Here is a 13291-nt window from a genome sequence, read left to right as displayed (position 1 = left end):
ATGTAGTGAACATGAAGATACATACATCATAGAAACATCCCGAAATACATGGTACTCAACGGAGAAAGAGTACTATGGAAGTACTGAGTTTACTTTGCAAGAGATTAAAAATCTCAATTGCAAATAGTGAAGATAAATAATTTGAACATGTCGTGAACATGGAAATTATTTAGATCACAATCTCATTCTGGAGTACACATTACTCAACAGAGAGTACAGTATTTGAAGGCACAAATAGCACTGTTAACAGAACCAATTTGCGAAATCTTTAAAATTGAAGGTTGTGCAAATATTGGTCTGGACCATTGATTCAGCCTGGCCACCATGCGCGCTGGCGCTAGCCGTGCCTCCAGTGGGTCGGTGGCGCCAAGGTCACCGTCGCGTCGAGGGCATCGTGCGGGCATGTGTCGGACGGCGACGCTAACGTGGTCAGTAGAGGGCCATTGCCTCGGGCCCCGCCGATCTGCGCGGATGCGAGTCGAGGGCCGCGTCGTTCGCTCGGGAGCGTCGCCGGCCTCGGTCTTCCATGCCGCATCATGGTTGGAGGCAGTCCTCACGGTCGCCGAGGCGGCCATCTGCGGCGTGCGCAGTGGGACAGTGGGAGGGCCAGGCCGACGGCCATGCTCGCGCGACGCCGGTCGGGAGGACCAGTGCGCCGCGGATGCCCACGCTCCGTCGCCTCGGTCTGGGAGGACGAGTTTGCATCTCGTCGTGCGCTGGACGCTGAGCCGCGAGCCGCCGATGCGCGCGTTGCGCTGAGGCCGCCGCTTCCACGACCTGCTTACGGTAGCGCTCCATCGTGATGGGTCGCCGTCCCGATCAGCAACAACCAAGACTAGTATACGCAATGGTTAGTTCATCCGTTCAAAACTAGTCAAAGCCAATCAATTCATGCATTAATTTAGTGAGTGGATATGCAAACCAGGATAACCATCGATCCATTTGACGGATCCGATTCCGCATCTCTGTGAGGAGATCGGCCGTGCTTGCCGCCATCGCCGATGAAAAATTTCTCCTGAATCCTGCTTGGAGTAGCAATCGATGTCTCCATGCTCACATGCTCGATCCGGGCGAGTAGTACATGCATAAGATGAGTAGAAGATATATACATGATTAGATCTGTGATAATAATCACAAAAGACAACGAAGTTGATTCTTCCAAATCAATTTCTTGTACGGATGCATGCAAACTGATGCATTGTCTGTCTTTTTGGTGAATGGCCTGAGGCGCCGTTTCAAGTCTTGTCGTGAAGAGGGCAGTTACTAATCAATTGATCGTGGATGCCAACGCCCGTGTCCTGCTCTGTGCGTCTTCCTTGTTCAAGGATTTCTTCCTGTTTCTGTCTGAGTAGCGATCGATCCATCTCGCCATCTCGTGGACGGGGTTGTGGTAGATCGAATCACCAGCGATAGGAATTCTCCTGTGCGGAAGCCGTGCGCGCTGGATGGAGTCGTCATCGCGAGTACATAACTACAGATGCGGCCCCGCCGTGACTGATGTCCCCACATGCGCAAGACTTGATGCTGCAGTCCGCCGCGCCGGAGAGCGCCGGTACCGCTGGGAATCACGCGAGGCGTTGAGGAGGTTTGTGCGTGCCTGAGCGCCGGACTAATCGCCGATAGAATTGCTCCGCCGGGAGGCATGGCTCCGCTGCAGAGTTCATCCTTTTCGCTCTTCTTTTCCAGCGAGCCATCGGCGGCGTTCTGTGTTCGTGGCATTCTCGCTCTGCCTTCGAGTCTAGCGTGGCTGATAACGTGTTTAGAATTGAGATAGAGAGAGGAACGAGAGACAAAACACAGAGACGTAAAAGTGAATCGTTGTTCTCATTGATGATGGGATTACACACACATATATATATAGCCTTCGATGTTCGAAAAGACATGAGACAACCGCGGAAAAGCAGGGATTAATAAGATTAATTAAATCCTAACAGAAACTATTCATCTACTTCTCCGCTGGTCACCTTCTCCATCACAGAGGGAAAAATTAAAGGCAAAGTAATAATGTGAAACGAACAGATGGTCACCGAGGAGTCGTCTGCACCTTTTATATATACTACACGTCGCCTCGCGAGATTGCCACTTTTTTTTTAAAACATTAAGCTTTATTGATTAAAAATAACAGTTACATCACCAATAAAAAGAGATACAATATCAACCATGGGCTCCTCAAACCAATCCCTAGTCGCTGAATATTTTGCTAATCTAGCAATTTCATGAACAACTTTATTTTGCGAGATTGCTACTTGAATTGCGCTTGCAGCCTCACACGTCTTCTCCTCTCCTCCTTCACGGTTCACACCCGCATCCGTGAAAAGCCATTGAAAATGAAAAGCCACTGAAAATCTCTTCTTCTGCCTGGTGTTCCTCTTGCTGATGTGACTAGTGGTTGGGGCGCGCCACCTGTGCGGTCCTTTACGTACTAGTCTTGCTGTCATAGTTGTGAACGTGCTTGTGTAGCCCAGATAAGCGTCAGATGCTAAACAAAAAATAAGCAGTACCATGCCATTGAATAAATCTGTATCCTTATAGTAAAGATGTGTTGTGCTTCTCTTGAGATAACTTTTCTTATATTTTGGGTGCCTTTTGGCACTTACAGTCACTAAAGTAATGTCACATTACAATTCTGAATGCTCTAGCCCAGAAACACCAATGACTACCATTCTCATGAACCTTTTGTTTGAATAAGGCGACATCACCTCGACAAACGACACCTGAATTCATCGCCCATAATAATTTGTATGCATATAAGAGAAATATGATATGACAAAAGGGATTTCACCTGTACACAGTTAATACAAAAGAATGACCTCTATTAAAATCAAAGGCCTTTAGATTAAACAAAAATCGAGAACATACAAATGATGCAGCGTAATTGTTCACCCATCAGCATGAAGGGAATGGTGTGCTTTATAAAGAAAGGAATGATGTGCTTTATAAAGAAAGGAATGATGTGCTTTATAAAAATGAGCACCCTACATGGATGCAATGGTCCTGTGGTGATAATCTGCATCGAGATTGGTCATTCATATTTCATCTATGATATGTAAAGAGTCGAAAAGAAATTCAACTTCAAGATGAAAAACACAATAGCATGGGTATTGAATTGCAAGATGGGCCTTGCTTCAACACTATCACATCCCACTGGTGGTACTGTTTTCCTTATATTGTAAACGGCCTAATTCCCAAACAGCCATGTTCCGACAACAGAGTTATCGGGAAAATTTAAGAGAATTCCATCACAAAATCTGCAAAAATCTAAAACCTACACAAAGATCAAAGAGAATTACTTCGAAGAACACTCTGAAATTTGTGTGACCTTACATGCACACAGCAGTTGTGATCTAACTCCTTTTTTTTGCAGGCTTATGATCTATTTCCTTGAAAATTAAAATATATGCTTCATAGTATTTCCTTCTGTTTAGTACAGAACCTTGACCATGAACTGGGTACAAGACATGCTAGCAGTAGCTGGACTGGCTCACCTTGGTTGGGTGAGAAGCAGAAGCGCCGGCGGCATCATGGGGAATGTCCAGCGCAACCATGAACCAATTCATGTAAGCTTAGGGTGGTTGTGTTCATCACCAAAAAAAGACATAAATCCCAAGTCCAGATGGATCTTCACTCACATCAACACAACAGAGGAATAGAAAAGAAAGAAGAACACTGTATAATAAATAAGGAAAATTTGTGTATTTGTAGCATAGCAAAAGAGGGCTCGGTTTTGTCTTTGATCTTCAAGCCCAACACTCAGATCTCTTGCTGCATAACATAACCATCGCAATGTAGACGAACTGCCCTGGTTATCACTCGTCAGAATGACCATCCGAGGTGCAGAACATCCAACATCACCAATGAATTGAACAGGCTGCCAGAGAGGTAAGGGTGGGCTCTAATTTAGTACCCACAGGCTACAGCAGTCTTGATTGCTCAAGACATGCTTATGTCAGCCAGAGTCATCATCATCACCCCTCATTTTTTTACCGAAAAGGAGGTTGTACCCCCGGTCTTTGCCCACCCAGCGACATGACCCTGATATCTCCATCCATCCATCAGCATCAGGAGCTACTCATACCCGGCCTCGACCAACCAAACCTGACGACACACCAGACAACACCGTAAATACATCTTGGTCCTTGTTGTCGCGGACGAGGGCGGGGAGCCGGGAGAGGTCACGCCCGCCGCGCCGACCCCAGGGACCTCACCGGCGCACCCGACCCTGCGGCGGTTGTCCGAGCCAGGGCCTCCTCTGTAACCAATTTGAAGGGTCAGCTTCAGATCATGATAAACTTCAAAACACAGAGGAGACCAAGATGATAAACTTGTGCAAAATTATTATAAACAGATGCTTTAGAAAAGTACTAAATGGCAAAAGAAATGAAATCCTCTCTGGTACTTTAATCAATAAAATATCGTATGTAGTAGCGATGTCAAGGGCGCCATGTTATTTGTGTTTTTAATTCCTAACGTTTGCTGACAGACTATAATCTGTGGGTACTTCTATCCACTGTCGCCTACTTGAATCCAGATAGACATAATCAGCGAATTTTTCCCGCACACACGGATGCCACTACGAGTATCCACAGTAATCTGATAAAGAAGAATGTAAAACACCCACTCCCACGAATGATTAGGTAAAAAAATTACTCCGCTTGGGTCTGCGTTCTAAATAGAAAGTCCAAATGTTGTCTCCCAGGAAAGCAGGGTAAACAAAATCAAAAGCATGATAGGGACCATGCTACTACTGTCACCCATGAGGCAATGACACGCAAAGATGCAGACACTGCGCGTTTGTGTTATCTTCGGCGAAACAGGTTGGACTAAAAACACGGAACAAATCTACCTCGGCGCCGGATTCCACGACCGCTTCCCCCTTCTCCCCTACCCCTCACCACCTCAACCCCGAAATATCCCCCAATTCCGACGCGGTCGCGAAATCCTAGTCCCCCGGCAACCTTCGCTGGACCTGGAGACCCGGAGAGCCGCTCTGGCATCCCCGAAAGTGTCAAACTGGGTATTCGACTGCCCCCTCATGGACGACCTTGCTACCGCTGACTTCGCCGCAGCACCTACGGGAGGCTTCTACTGGACCCCGTCGATGCATCCGCAGATGCACACTCTTGCGCAGGCCGTCTCCGCCACCCCGGCTCCCAATCCCCGGTATGTAATTGCAGGCTGGACTAAAAATCAAAGGGCTGGTCTCCAGTTTATACATTCCGCGTCCTGATTTGTTTCTCGTGTCTCTATGTTATCACATATAGCATAAACCGGTGCGGCTGATAGCATAATTGTTACATGTGGTTGTAGATTAGTAAAACACTACAGACTATGTGGAATTTGCATCATGGACCAGAGATTGCATGTTATAGAACTACTTACATGAGCGAGCATCTTTGCTTGTGTATTAGGACTTAGGAGTGGTTTTGCTTGTCTCATTGGTGTTGGGTTAGAGGAGATGGTCTTGCACATGAATTTAAATGGGTCTTGTGGAAGGTGCATGGCGGGACGGAGTGGTCAGTATGTGCAAGGCTCGTTTGGTTCGGGTGCATATACTACATCTGCAGTGCATAGAATGCATACACAGTTTCACTCTTATTCGAGGAAAGTATAGTTTCCTCCTAAAATCCTCCTTGATTGGTGCATATCCTCCTAAACTCTAAAACCAGATTATTTACACCCTGAACTTTGCAAAACTGGTATATATATATGTCACCCTGAGCAGTTTTGGGGAGAATTGAAGGTAGTTTTGATCTGATTTTTTTTCACTTCGTCAGAAAGTTCACGGGCATTTTTGGATCTCTTGTCACTAGAATTTGCCTAGGGATGGAACAAGATCGAACCTTCTCATAGTTCCCGATGCGCCGGATGGAGGATTGGAGGGATCGCCGGAGACGAGAACCCGCTCGGCCTGCTAGATGGCCTTGTGCAGGTTCCTCTGGTGTCCCCAGTTCAGCTGCCTAAGCAGACCTGCGCACCATGACAACAATGGTTACAGACAATCAGAGTACTGATCGCGTACCATATTCGTCAATCGGTGCATCATGGTCGTAGCTTGCCGCGATGAACATGCCATCGGCGGTCCGGTCCATGGTACTGAAAGACAGATTAAATGTTAGGTGTCACTACAACTTAAAACCGAAACATTGAGTGACAACATGTGGTAGCCAGCATCAGTTGCTCACCATGTAGTAGTTGACGAAGGAACCGCACTTCTGAATGAACCTTACCACCACGAACGACATGTCCTCCACCAGCCGGTGCGGCACCGCGACACCAAATGCCGTGAACCTTACATCAATCGACATACTTGATCGTGTCAGCAATGTCGTGACATGTTTGCCGTGCAGATTGCAATTCAAGTGCTGTTTGTTGAGAAATTTTCACGCTTCGTGCAAACTTACCATCCAGGCCAGGCCTCGGTCCACATGGTAGGCTTGCTGTTGGAGTTGGGGCCGAAGGAGTTGCAGTAGAAGCCATTGCAGGTATTTTTTTGCAGCCATCACGAATATATTCATCATTACAAAGGGAACAACTGACAAATCTGTCAATTTTAATAGAAGGAAAGGAACGAATTAGCTAAGAGTATATATTTTATGGTGCCAGTACCAGGCTCCAAAGTTGGCAGCTTGATTCGGTGATGTGATGTCCTAACAGAAGCATGTGCCCAGTGCAAGAAAGCGAAGTGGTTAAATTAGCTGGCACCGCAATTTGCTCTTTGCCATTGCGCCATGGGCCATGGCATTGAGAGCAAGTGTGAGACGAGAACGAGAACGAGAGGGTGTTGTAGCTTACCGCGGCGTCGGGGGCATCTTCATGCTTTCACATCACCCACGGCACGCTGGTGTCAGTGGCGACGACCATCTTGGTGGCCCAGTTGGTGTACGGCTCGGCGCCGCCGCCCATCGCCTACTCCATGTACCCGTCTCCACCTGGGCGAGGATGATGGGGCCACCCTGCCACTCGAACATCTTCCATGGCTGCTGCGGCAGCAAAACCAATCAATCACACACGGCGGCGGCGCAACATGTTAATAAAATAATAGCGCCCATCAACCGCACACACACTACGATCTGGCGACCCCTCGCCGGTGACGTAATCGAAACGGGAAAACCAGAGCAGAGCAGAGCAAGCGAAGAGCGTCCTTGACGTAATCGCCACCTCCTTCTTCTCCCTGTCGCCCTTGGCCGCCTTGGCCGCCGCGTCCTTGGCCTGCGAGGCCGCGGACGTGGACATCAGCCGCACCCACGCACCCTTGCCGCCGGCGCAGGCACCTCGCCTCCCCTCCTGTGTGCTCCTGAGATCCAAATCGAGAAGATCGGGGTATACGAGGCTGGGGGAGATGGAGCTCGGGACGGGAGGTGAGGAGGGCATGGGCACGGGCGGCGCGCGGTGGACTTGGCGGAGAAAGAGCCGGCGGCGGAGCAGCAGGAAAGGGACGGGGGTTGGAGGAGAGGAAAGGAAAGAGAGAGACAGGGGTCGCGTGCGTAGGGAAGGAAACGAGAGAAGATATTTTCCTCTCCAACCCCGAGCGAACAAGCAGAAGCCTCTTTTGTCTACGCATGAAACAGTACCTTTGCCAACGTGGCACGCGCGAGCGAGCGCCGTTTGCGCGACGATGAATGGGTTTAATAATGCGTGTGTCGGTGAGGCAGCGACCGTGGTGCTCTGCTCCTCCTCTCCCTTCCCAGTCTCCATTCCAGAGAAGGTAGCTCCCCGCGTCGCTCTCGGGATTGGCTCTGGTCGGTTCATGGAAATCATACCAACCGTTGGAACCCGGAGATGCCTTTCTTTCCGGCCTGGGAGGATACTCCGGTAGCAACGCGGAGATTGTCTCTGACAGGGATTCTTTTCGGCCTTGAAGCCGACGCTGTGTAGGGCGGGCCTTGGTTGACAGCGACAACTTGGAGGGGCGGGGTCCTCTTCGTGTGCTTCGGGCGGGGCGGCAGCAGCGATGAGGAGGAGAAATAGTCGGGGTGCAGAGCCGTGATTGGTGCGGCGGTGGTGCACGGTGATGAACCTGTCGTCGCTGTCCTTGGAGAACCTGTCGCGGATGCTGGTGAGGACGAGCCCGCACGGCTGCAGCTGCACCCTGAACGATCTCAAGTCAATCACCTCCATCTCCAACTTGCTTCAGCCCCGTCTACAGAGCCTTTGTTGACCGCGGTCGCCGCCGGACTCGCCCTGCAGAGAGTTACCGCCAACTATCTTGACCTCGACAGTGACGGCATCTAGGAGGACCGCTAAGGGCTGCCCTAAATTTCTACCAGATGCGCGTGGTCGGCTGCAAAAGGCACACCAACACAGGAGTACAGGCTACGACAGAGAAAAGCAAGAAAAATGGCCATGGGCACCTTTGCACATTTTTTATCCTGATCTCGCATCCCCTATCCACCTGTATCTATACGTTTTACTCCGCAGATTTGTTGCAATAGAAAGGAATATGACACCTTCCGGTGATAGGGCCATGAGTATTCTGTTCCATATATGGTCAAATGGCCATGCAATATATACTAAGTAGTGATCTAAAAAATATTATATTAGTTTATAGAGGGAGTATATGCTTTCTGTTTGTCTCACAAGACACATGAGCTATATTTAGACTGAAATGGTACGCATCAGGTCTGCACTCTTCATACAGTAATAACTTCTTCATATAATAATAATTTAGTATGCATCTAAAAGGAACAAGACTTGCTATACGGAATCAACTTCTAATCTTGGCAACACCACGCGACACATGTGGTAAGCAATCCAAAAAATTAAAGAAAAAAACTTCTAACCTTGGCAAGATGACTTGGTTACTTTAGAAAAACTATATTTAATTACACAAGCATTTTTCCTATGAAACAACAAATAATAAATTTGAAACACTTCTCTTCCATTTTACCTTGAATATGCATAATATTTTTGAAGTTTATATTTCACATATTCCGCAGCAACATGCGGGGTGTTATCTAATTAAATATAAGCGTTTAGGACATCTCCAACATTGCCCGGAAATGTCTGGACCAATACATCCGAATGTTTATTGCCATCCAATGCGGGACGTGTTTGAATGTGTTAGAAGTAATTAACCATGTGTTAATTATGGGATTAATCCCTGCTTGTACTAACCGCAGGCCGTTGTAAAACTGCCGCGTCGGTTCCCGCCGAACAGGCACCTTCTCTTAACAGACACCTTTTCCAGTGATGTCCTTTCCCTTGTATAAATAGATGTCATTTCCCTTGTATAAATAGATGTCATCTAATTTTCCAGTGGTGTCCTTTTCCTTGTATAAATAGATGTCATCTAATAAAGAAGGGACTTGATTCATTCAAAACACGTTATCAGCACGCTCTGGCGAGAGCAGAAGGCCACGAGAGATTAGGCCATCCCGGCAGTTACGGATGTTACTTTCGTCGCCGATAGCTTAGAGCATGGCTAATAGAAGAGCCTGCTGCTGGCTGTATATGAGTGCCACATCATTCAAAGGTTTGATAAAAGACTACTAGTATAATAGGCTGGCTGTAGACTGGCTATTAGATGGACTATATTATTCAATGTTTGCATCTAAAGAAGGTCAAACAGACTCACATGATTGGCAGGAAAGACAGAGCTCTTGCGTTTAGCACTCACGCCGGCTGCATGCTGGCTGTATTGCATGAAGATTGAGCTGCAGCCGGGCGATACACGGAGCGCCGGCTCTTCTCTTTCTCTTCGTTTCTCACTCCTCCAGCAAAGATTTTTGCTGACATGTAAAACCTTATAGCCAGCTGACTAGGCTTATTATACTTGCTCTTACAGGCGATGCAACCGGAAGCGGAAGCAGGAACCGAATCGTTCCATTGGGCGCTCGCGGCGAGACATCTTCCGGTGACGAGGCGATGGAGCCCAGGTGCCGGCGCTCGACCGCAGCGTCCTCCAGGGCATGGTTTGGTCTCACCCTCTCCTTCCCCTTCTCCCAGACGCCGTCCACAGTGGCCGCATAAGCGGCCCTCTCCGGCACGGCCGACCGCGGCGCATCTGCGACCCGGCCTGCTACGCAAGGCACGGCGGCGTGGCAAGCGCCTCCCGACCGGAGACTCGGCGCCTATAGCGGGGAACAACCCGGCCTCGACCTCCCGGCGCGCGGAGCCCACAGCGGACCCTCGACAGCGGCGCACCCGCATCTTCTACGTCCTGGCGACGACGAAGACGGGCGATGGAGGCGAGGCAGCCAGCGCCCGACGCGGCTCCCGGCATCCGCGTGGAGTTCCTGCAGCCACGGTCCTGCCCGTAGCGAAGATGGAGCGGGCTCTCCCTTCAGCTGATTGTGCAGCTCGCCCCCGACGGTCGGCCAGGCCCGAACCTGGCACAGGCCTCCTCCGGCGCGGCGAGGCCCAGCGCGCGAACGGTGTCGTTTCCACCGCCAGACTACGGCGGTGGCGACCCTCGACCTGCGCTCCTTCCTCCGGCCGGCTGGTGCGCGGCTACGCGGAGCGGGACGTCGAGTACGGCCTCGGCCCGGTCCTCCTCGCGTAGCCATGGCCCTCGGCCTAGGTTGACGCGGACCTCCACGGCACGCGGCGCGGTGCCCGTGGCGTCGTTCAGCGTACGCCGACGAACTCCGGCGCGAGGCAAATGGCTGGATCTCCCGGAAGCGGCGGCGATGGCTCCTGTGTAAAGCTAACCGAATCGATTGATTCGTGTACTAATTACAGGCCACACACAGGACAACGATGGGAACCTTATCTCTTTGAAGGTTTTTTCATTGTAGCCCTCTGGTTATGCACTAACCCCGCACAAGTGGCTATGTATTTGCATTGACCATCAAATCAGGCCACAGGCTGTGCATTGGAGACCGTCAGATATCTCCATATCACATTTACAATATATGTAAATGATGATTTCAGATATACTCTGTGAAAATGGGGCATGTTCATCGTATTTGCTCTCTAGCAATTCCTATAACATGTTCTGCATTGCGATTGAGATTAAGTTTTCTCGCACAACAATATTGATTTGCGATTGAGAAATTTTTTTCTCGCAAAATAATTGCGATTGAGATCAATTTTCTCTTGCAAAATATTAATTCACTTTGCTGAATTATCTTGCAATTTGATACAAGATCCCATTTAATTTGAGATCTAAACAATTCAAGTTTTTCACTTGAGGATCAAGTTTGCAACACAATTATTATTCATTACATTAGTAATGTACATCTGTAGAGTACCTTGTATTCCAGAATAAAGTATGATGTTATATATCTCCATGTTATTCTACATGTTGAGATTAATTACATCTACTATTTGCAATTGAGATTTTCAATTTCTTGCAAATAAAAATCAATTTATTTTTATTGAGTCTTTTGACTTAATACGAGGAAGAATTGATATGCAAAACTCAAAAGTGATTTTCGTCAAATTGATGTATTGAGATCACAAGGTAGTGTGTAGATTTACTGCTTTGCAGATTATCACCACTATTGTTAAAGCTTATATTTTGTCGTTTCGACATTATGATTGCTTTATAAAGTGCTCTCCCACACATTATACTAAGTCATGACATAAGGCATTAGGAATGAGTATCTACTGATTTCATCAGATTATACTCCCTAGTGCTGCGAGATCTACTCCCTTTCGAAGATTATCTTCAAGATGTCATACTTAGCAATTTGAAGTTCACACTAATGGTTTCAAGATAACTTCTTGAAATACCCATCGATTTTGCAAAATTCATTACAACACTAACCATGATGGTCTTTAATTTACTACTCGTAAATTAATTATCTCTGGTTTGCCCCTTTAAGTAATCGATGGCTAAGTAATTTGAGGCTCTTGCCCTCAATGGCCAGAACTTGCTTAAGCGGGTCATGGACATCAAGATCAGTCTTGCCTCTCATGGGATAGCGCGTGTAATCCAAGCCACGCCACCGGAACACAAATTACCTCAAGGGTAAAGGTTTGAAGCTTACTTCAAACCTTCAACCTGACACCATCATGAAAGTCAGTTATTTGCATGATGTTCTTCTAGAACCGAGCAATAAAATGACTATCCAGCTGTCACGGGACCCTATGAGCAAGGAGAACATGAAGGTTGGATATGCATCAACTGACATGTTTGGCGACTACATTTAGTCCCTCAATCTCCTTAGTGATCTATTAATTTATGTCCATTTCTGATGTTCTAATACGAACATGATTATTGTTGTCATCATATATTATGTATCACAATATATTGTATCAACACTTTGGTATAACACATTTGTATGTATTCTATATATCTGAGTGATTTTCATATTGAGAATCTTCAAATCTATATATAGATTTCTATGGGGGTCAATCTGATAAAAGGATCATATGTGCCTTGTGGACATATGCACCACAAACTCCATACTTAGGGAAGTGAACTATTTCCACTCTCGTTGAGAGAAAGGGGATATTTTAAAATCGCTAGACGTGATGAAGTATTTGTTGGCTCAACCCGAGTCATATTTACTATCCCTGTGGGTACTCGAGTAACGTCGGGATGCTTTATTGCTTCTCAGGTTCAATTCGTACCCTACTAAACTATGGAGGTATTCGTCAAAATAGTTTCCATAGCAAAACTTATGATGACAACAAAGAGAAATAACTTCTCTTTACTATATGCAACGGATATGGCAAGCACATTCTCTGTGTATCATCTGGATTGTACTACACATACGACACAACCCGTAGCACATGTTGCATACTCCCTCCGGTCCTTTTTAGTTCACATATAAGATTTGACTGAAGTCAAGCCTCGTAAAGTTTGACCAACTTTATAGAAAAAAGTACCAACATTCACAATCTGAAATCAATATCAATAGATGTGTCATGACTTAAAGTTTCATATTGTATAACTTTAGCATGGCAGATGTTGATATTTTTTCATATAAATGCGGTCAAACTTTCTGAAGTTTGACTTCAAAGAATTCTAATATGCAGAGTAAAAAGGACCGGAGGGAGTACGAGATAGTTTTTTCAGAGTGTCTTGTACATGACAAACTTGGCATACTCGCCTTGGTCATCGAGACATTGGGTTGAAACCGAAACTAACAGCAATTCCATTGGTTTATGATTATTATGATGCTAAATTATAACAATATTTAGATTTTGTGTGCACTAATATGACATAGGGAAGCTAATTTTAAGGATTGCGCACCTTAAAGTTTACGCTGAACCACTCAGACTCCTTGAATGCATCAAGTCGAGGTAAGTGGTTTTTCCCAACCATTGACTAGACTATTTAGGTATCCATGATTTTCCAAAGACACATCTACATGATGGTCTCAAGTGTGCTTTATTCACA

General features: G+C 47.0%; 1 long non-coding RNA gene across 8 annotated transcripts; it reads right to left on the bottom strand.

Annotated features, from left to right (window-relative positions):
• Positions 1-695: 695 nt before the first annotated feature.
• On the bottom strand, positions 696-11233 carry LOC125508387 (uncharacterized). Of its 8 annotated transcripts, none has more exons than XR_015604421.1 (7): positions 9115-11233; positions 6793-6977; positions 6402-6541; positions 6183-6288; positions 5841-6093; positions 923-4249; positions 696-835 (listed from the first exon to the last, which is right to left on the bottom strand). It is a non-coding gene; the product is annotated as an uncharacterized LOC125508387 (long non-coding RNA). The 8 variants fall into 8 exon arrangements; XR_015604423.1 differs by having other exon boundaries at positions 6793-6980; positions 9575-11221; XR_015604422.1 differs by having other exon boundaries at positions 9575-11220.
• Between the last annotated feature and the right edge of the window lie 2058 nt (positions 11234-13291).

The sequence above is a fragment of the Triticum urartu genome, chromosome 5A (genome assembly GCF_056163025.1).
Source record: "Triticum urartu cultivar PI428250 chromosome 5A, HENAU_Tu73, whole genome shotgun sequence".
Lineage (NCBI taxonomy): Eukaryota > Viridiplantae > Streptophyta > Magnoliopsida > Poales > Poaceae > Triticum > Triticum urartu.
This window is presented reverse-complemented; position numbering and strand designations above follow the sequence as displayed.